We start from the raw sequence: 7,709 nt of genomic DNA, 5'->3' as shown, positions 1-7,709 counted from the left end.
ATCACCGGCCATTTGAACAAAGCGCCATAAAGATTCAGTCCCTGTCGCTGCTGATTGGGTTTGGTAGTGACGGGCAGCCCGAACGCCGATGTCTTTTCCGGTTTCACTGTCGTTTTATGTATACACACTTGCAGAGATGTCGATGTGCACGTTTTTGTCTACTTTCTCTGGATTTAATGTACTATTTTAGGTTCCTAATATGGGTACAAAAATTGTAAATTTTCAGCTTTTATTTCTGATAATGTGAATTTAAGGGTGAAGATTTCTTTCATAAGTTTTGGCATGTAGTATCTTTATCACCCTTCATTTTCAATTATTTTGTAATTGAAATTGTGTTTTACTTTTGAGATTGTTTACGAGTGTATTACATAACTACCAAATATAAGGACTTCGGAGTCCCATTTCTGGAAAGTGAATTCTGGCTGAAGTGCAATGAGAGCACTTCAGAAACATTGTATATAATTTCAATGCTGCGATGCTTGTTGAAACTGGCTTTATATTGGCTTGGCCAAACGATAAAACCTTTTGGGAGGATGGAATTATGAAGAGGCCTGAATGATTGCAGAAAGCAGTGGAACAAAACGGTGAATACATTGTTCAATACAGTTATTGGTGAAAACAAAAAACGTCTCTTCCTTTGCATCATTACATAAAAACTGGATGAACCTTTTGGCCAAGCAAATAGTAGTGTTCCAAGAGTGCGTCTCTGCTGCCATCTCGTGGGAAATCTGGGGAATGCCATCTTAGTTGAGTCAGGAAAAGTGGTTGAATCCAGTGGAATATCAATGACTGTTGATGGCAGTGGTATTTAGAAGTGCATTTCAAAACATCTAAATGTAAGGACTTTCCAGTTACCTGCAGACTGGTTTCCAGAGTAATGGCCAAGGGAATAATAAACGTGGTTTATGGGACATTTGTTGGAACTGGCTTTATAGTGTAATCAATTTGTTAAAAGTTGCAGGTGTGCTTCAAAATCATTTGCCATCGGCTTTGTCTGTTGCAGCTTCCTTAAACAACGTGGAGGTAAAATTTATTCATAATTTTTCACTAAGAGGTACAAGAAAAAAAGAGTAAAATATAAGCGCCATCATTGTATGTACGTGCCCTTCTGGACATGTCTACAGGCTCGTTTCCTCCACGTTCCCTGGACTTTGTTTACCATTTTAGATTCCTTGTATGCGCGCAAAACTTGTGCATTTTTAAGCTTCTGTTTCTTTTTTGTTTTTGTTTTGTTTTGTTTTGTTTTCTACTCAAATTCTGAGTCTTTTATTTGGTTGTAACTGCTATTTAAAAAAAGAATCAGACAAGGATATCTGATTTCAGTCCCTTTCAGATTAACGTGAGCTATGTATGCAAAAAGACATGTCTCAGATTACTGAAGGAAGCTTTAACATATTAAACCCTCTTGTGCCAAATACTTATGTTGAAAATAACTTTAAAAAAACCTTACAGTTATGTAATTATTAATTTGTAAATGAGAAAGCCGAGGCTCAGAAGTTGCCCCAAACCAGTTACTAATTGGTGGAATTGGTGAAAATCAAAGACTTCCCCTACTATACACTGTTTCTCATCAGTACAGTATAGTACACAATAGTTCAAAATTATCTAAACCTTTAAAAAGCTAAGTTTGTAATGAAAAGCACTTTTAATATTAAACAGTTCTCACGACCCTAACAAACTGCATTTATAAGCTTCCTAGAATGCTAACTTCATTTAATTTTTCATTTGTTAAAAAAAGACAAACTTTTACTTCAAATGGTACTAAGCGATATGCAATTCAGTCTTAACATTTTCTAAAGTTAACTTTAAGCAAAACAATGTCAGTGATGATAAATGCATTTCATTATTTATTTAGATGTTTAAGCTCTCGCACTAGACTTTTTACAAGCTGGTGAACACTGACAAATTATTTCTCCCACAGAACTATAACCACACATTCCCAGACAGTATAAATATATGGTTGAACTAACATTAATACACATCACCATTTTATCAATTACATAATAAAACAAATTATCAAGTATCCAAATATTAAGTTACACAGCTCAAAAGGCATATAAATTATTAGATGTCTGCTCAATTCATTAGCAGAAACCCACTTTTTTTTTTGCAAGAGAGGGTGGGAAGGAAAAAAAAATCACATGTCAAACAAAAGCTGGTAAACAGAATGTATGAAAACAAATATAATTTCAGAATTTTTATGATTAAGAATTGTTTCAGCTACAACAAAGCATCTCTACCTTTACCTTTTAAAAAATATTTACTAAAGAGCATTATTCTACATGTTCCACACAAGACAAAGGCAACATTTTACTAAAAATACTTAATAGCTCCCTCCCATTCTTTTCTCAAGCCCTCCCTATAAGTTGCACCCCAAGTGCAAACATTAAATTAACTGTAAGGCTTTTTGTCCGGAGACATTAAAGACATGTGCTTCTGTACAATGTAGATTTTCAAAATGGAGGCTTCCCATAACAGCACAAAATGAGATTTATAGAAAGACATTAACTAATCACTAAGACTTGGTATAAAAATCAAGAAGTTGAGCAAACCTGATGTATACTTGTATGAATGTGGGAGATGTAAACATAAAGTGAGCAGGCAAATAACCATATAGGGCCTACTTTCTATGTTTGAAATGACTGAAGGGATTAAACACATAAGGTCCAGAGTGTTCATGGTTCCTGGGATTTTAGTTCTGTATGATACTAAAAATATACAAGTATTGTGCTGGACATTTTGGCACCTAATCTTTCTAAATCTCTTATATATTGATAAGATTCTGGCATGGGAATAGATTTAAAGATATAACTCAATACTGCATGATTTCAGAAAAAAATCAATTGGTACAAATGATAAGCACATTTTAAAGCTGAAGATAAGAATCTTTTGTTAAGTGTAACAACAGGTTGATTGAAACCCGAACATAGAAGTTGTAATTATGTCAAGCTTGTGGCCTGGCAAAACTGCTTTTCAATACTCCTATGGAAGCTTCACTAGATTTATTCACCAAGCCAGTACATTGGCTAATACGTATGACAAATTAGGTCCTATCTCAAGTTCCACTTCCAAGGCAATGGCATCAGGCACCTGTTTTTTATTGAATGCAACAGTTGTTTCTATGACCATTGGAGTCTTTGAAGCGCAGCCGCATTTTAGGACGATACTTCTCCAAATACAAAAGCTGCTTGCTGTTAAAAGCTCCACGCCGCTTTTGTCTTATGAATTGTACTGCGTCTTCATATTTCATTCCACCTTCAATTAATGCGAGGGCAACAAGCACCGGAGCTCTCCCAAGGCCTGCAACACAATGAACAGCAATACAACAACCAGGTTCTTCACGAAACTTAATTTTTACAAGACCTAACCAGTCATCAACAATCTGGTTGGATGATGGTGCACCATCATCAAAAGGCCAATCAAGAACATGGATGCCTTCTTTCTCCACAAGAGTAGTGTCGTAAGTTGCTTCACATGCTCTAACTATTGTGGTAACTCCATACTTCTTAAGTTCCTCTATACATTTGTTTAAGGTCACATTGGTTGGATTGTGTGTAATAAGAAATCTCATGTTCTTGTATGTGACTTCCGCAGGAGCTGGGCGGTTCATTCGAGCCATGTTAATTTAGTTAAAAAACACTCAATGGGGTTATGAAAGAATTTAAAAATTGAATACAGAAATGGTGCAAAGAAACTGAGTCTACTTCAATATACTCCACTTGAAATTCTGTGCTTTGAGTATGAAGTTGGGAGTAATGGGAAATGAAATGAACCTCCTAACAAGAAGCAGCAATTCTTCAATCCAGTAATACTGAGGCAATAGAAAGGAAGTGCACTGAGGTTTACCCCATCCAGGTCAGAAATCTTGTAAAATGCTCTGCAGATTTCAATTCAACACTTCTGTGTCCAGGTTAACCACTCTTATGGGGGCTTCTTGGTGGAGTAGTAATGAATTTCTACAGTTCACTTGTCTGCATAGAGGTCGTGCTGTGCCTGGCAGTAATCTCCACTGCCCTTCAGAAACTCCATAAATGTGTGACCAAGAACACCACAGAACTGAGGAATATGTTTACTCAGTGAAGATTGTGGCCTAATCATATAGCCGGTCCCGAGGCGGCGGCGACACAGATGGCAGAGGTGGCGGCGGCTGCAGGGCAGGGGGCGGCGGTGGTCGTGGTGGCGCTGCGAAGTCTTTGCAGACGGCGACGGCGGTACCAGACTCTACCATGCAGTGAACGGCTCCGAGAAGAGAGCGTAGCCAAGCTGGCCCGCAGAAACGGAGCCAATACGCTCGCCGAGGCCTAAGCTTCTGTTTCTAATGTGTGCATTCAAGGATGAGAATTTCTTTCTCAGGTTTTGGTCTGTAGCATCTTTAGCATCATTCAGGTCAAGTTACCTTGTAATTCAAATAGTGGTTCATTTTGCAGGTTCTCTAGGAGTCTATTTGAGAAGGTCTGTGCAGCAGAACTTTGTCCTCATCCTTTCCTTGTGAGTGCTAGGTCAAGTCCATTAGAGCAGAAAAAATATCGTATAGGCTTTTGAGGCTGTGATGATGGTTGAAACTTGCTTTAAATGGGGTTGTTCAAAAAGTCAGTTCAGTCCCCCACAACTGCACTGCCTCTGCGTCACCCCCAGCACATCACCTGGCACCGGTCCCGCATACTTGCCTTTAATGTCATTGGAAACTGTTTTTTAGACATTATCGTGACAGCTGTCATATCCCCGTGGGATGAAAAACCTCATGACAGCTGGTGAATGTGTGTGTGGCCCTCTTCTCACTGAAGATGCATGAACATAAGGAACATTTTTGGCCCCTCAGTCTGTGTCATTTCCAGAAAGGTACAAGCGCAAGTGTAAAGCAAGAAAAGATGCTTGGTGTGTATGGAGAAGATGCTGAGTCTGATGGAACATGTGAGAAGTGGGTTGCAAAGATTCATGCAGGAGATTTCTCATGCGCAGTTGCCGCATGAGTAGGCAGACCAGGACCAGTGGAGAGCCATCCAGGGCAGATGTTAACAGAAGATGGGCCACGTTATGGCACGCGGGAGACAGGCATCATACTCAAAGTATCCCAATCAAGTGTCGAAAAGCATTTGCAGCAGCTTTGTTATGTTCATCTCTTTGACATTTAGGTTCCACAGAAGTCAAGCGAGGTGGTAGGGGTCCCACCTTGACTGAATTTCCACATGCAATTCTCTACAGAAATGGAAGGGAAACATTCCATTTCCAAGACAAAGTGTGAGGGGATGAACCGTTGATATTTGAGAATAATGCAGAACAGGAGATATTGAGGGAAGCACAGGAACTACCAGCAGCCCCTCCAAAGCAGGGTCTTCATCCGAAGGAGGTGATGTCATGCAGTGGGAGCTCCTTGTGGAAACCCAGCGGGCTTCTCCCAACAAGTACTGATCTCTGTTAGACCAAGTGAAAGCCACCTGAGGGAAAATGTCCAGAATTTGTCAGGAAAGACAGGGAAGCTTCAGGATAAGGCAGGAGCGCACCCACTTCTCTTTGGTGACCAGGGGAAAACTGTTCCAGCCTGGCTGGGCAGTCGTTGTTCATCCGCAGTCCTCACCAGAGCTTGCGCCTTTGCATGACCCTTTAGTTTGGTCTTTGTGAATTTCTCTTATCGGAGAGAAATTTCCCTTCCCTGGAAAAGTTCTCTGGTCTGAAAGAGAACAATGTTGTGGGATGATGGAACAGTGAAGTGGCTTGAAAGGTGGCAGAGGGCAGTGGAACAAAACGGTGACAACGTTGTTCAGTAGTTGTTCAGTCCCATTGTTTGGGGGAAAATGAAAATTGTCTCTGTCATGGCATCTGATGGTAAAAAGTAAACAAAATCTTTGGCCCAGCCAATAGTATGCTCTGTGTTCCAGATGCTTGTCTTTGCTGCCATCTTGTGGCCATTCTAAGGAATGACACCTCAGTACAGGTCAGCAGGAAAAGCGGTTGATTCCAGTGGAATGTCAATGACTTTGGGTGGCAGTGGTATTTACAAGTGCATTCGAAAACATCTAAATTTTAGGGGTGTCCAGTTACCTTGTGACTGGTTTTCAGGTTAAGGCCAAAGGAGCCATTGATACGTTTTATGTGACGTTTCTCAGAACTGGCTCTGTAGCACAGTAGCGTCAGTCTTGGACAAGTTGAAGGTGTGCTCGAAATTCGTTTGTCTTTGCTTTGTTGCAGCTTCCTTCAACAACGTGGAGGTAAAATTTATACATAATTCTGCACCAAGAAGTGCAGAAAAAAAGCAAATATCAGCGCTATCGGTGTATGTACTCTTGTTTCCTCAACTTTGCCTGGACTTCCTTTTCCATTTTCGGTTCCTCCTTCATGTGCAAACCTTGTCCATTTCCAGTTCCTGCTTCTGACCTCTGCATCGAGGGGTGAGGATTCTTTATCAAGAATTGGTAACTAGCATCTTTAGCATCATTCGGGTCAAGTTATCATGTAATTCATACGGTGGTTCATTTTGGAGCTTCTGTAGGAGTCTCTTTCGGAAGTCCTGAACAACAGAACTGTCTATTCATCTGTTCTCTCTGTGAATACTAGGTTAAATGCTATGGGAGCAAAAAATGTACTGTATATGATTTTGCGGCTGCGATGCTGGTTGAACCCTGCCTTAAATCAGGTCAGCCAAAAGGCCTCTTTGGCCAAAAAGCCTGTTTGGCAAAAAAGACCATTTGGCCAATAAGTCTGTTTGGCTGAAAAGTCAGTTCAGCCTGCAAACCCACCCCCACACCCCCACCCCATCACCTGTCTCTGGTCTCCCATACTTGCCCTTAACATTATTCAAAACTGTATTTATTAGACGGTATTGTGACAGCTATTACATCAGCATGTGATAAAACTCATCGCAACTGGTGAATGTGTGTGTGGCCCTTTTCACAGTGAACAGGGGTGGACGTAAGCAACATATTTGGCCACTTAGGCTGGTCATTTCAAGAAAGGTACAAGCGTGACTGTAAGACAAGAAAAGATTTATGGAGAAGATGCTGTGACTGATGGGACATGTCTGAAGTGGACTGGGAAGTTTGATGCTGGAGGTTTCTCGGGTGCAGTGGCTGCACGGGTAGGTGGACCACTTGCAGTGGAGAGCCATCCAGGGCATATGTGAACTGAGGACAGACCAGGTTATGGCACATGGAATTCAGGTGACATACTCAAAGTATCCGAGTCATGCGTGGAAAATCATTTGTACCAGCACAGTTACATTAGTCTGTTTTAAGTCTGGGTTTCACAGAAGTTAAGTGGGGTGGGTGGAGGTGGGATTAAACCCTTCGTGACCACATTTCCACATGAGATTCTCTAAGGAAACACAAGGAAAATGTTTCATTTCCAAGACAAATAGTTAGGAGGTGGAAGAACTGTTGATACTTTACAATAATGTGGAATGGGAGAGATCATGGGCATATGAAGGGAACCACCACCAGCTCCTCCAAAGGAGGATCTTCAGCCTTGGCTGGTGTGGCTCAGTGGATTGAGTGCCCGTGTGCAAACCAAAGGGTTATAGGTTCGATTCCCAGTCAGGACACATCCCAGTCAGGTTCGATTCAGGCCAGGTCCCCAGTAGGGGGTGCAGAAGAGGCAATGACTCATTGATGTTTCTCTCTCTCTCCCTCCCTACCCCTCCCTCTAAAAGCAAATAAATACAATCTTAAAAAAAATAAAAAGAGGATATTTAAAAAAAGAAAAGGAGCATCTTCATC

At 41.0% G+C, this 7,709-nt stretch overlaps 1 pseudogene across 1 annotated transcript; it reads right to left on the bottom strand.

Moving 5' to 3' along the window:
* Positions 1–1,824: 1,824 nt before the first annotated feature.
* LOC128779461 (protein tyrosine phosphatase type IVA 1 pseudogene) lies at positions 1,825–3,693 on the bottom strand (annotated as a pseudogene). Its single transcript, XR_011650448.1, has one exon. The product of XR_011650448.1 is annotated as a protein tyrosine phosphatase type IVA 1 pseudogene (transcript).
* Positions 3,694–7,709: the final 4,016 nt, after the last annotated feature.

Source organism: Desmodus rotundus, chromosome 10, assembly GCF_022682495.2.
Source record: "Desmodus rotundus isolate HL8 chromosome 10, HLdesRot8A.1, whole genome shotgun sequence".
Taxonomy (NCBI): Eukaryota; Metazoa; Chordata; class Mammalia; order Chiroptera; family Phyllostomidae; genus Desmodus; species Desmodus rotundus.
This window is presented reverse-complemented; position numbering and strand designations above follow the sequence as displayed.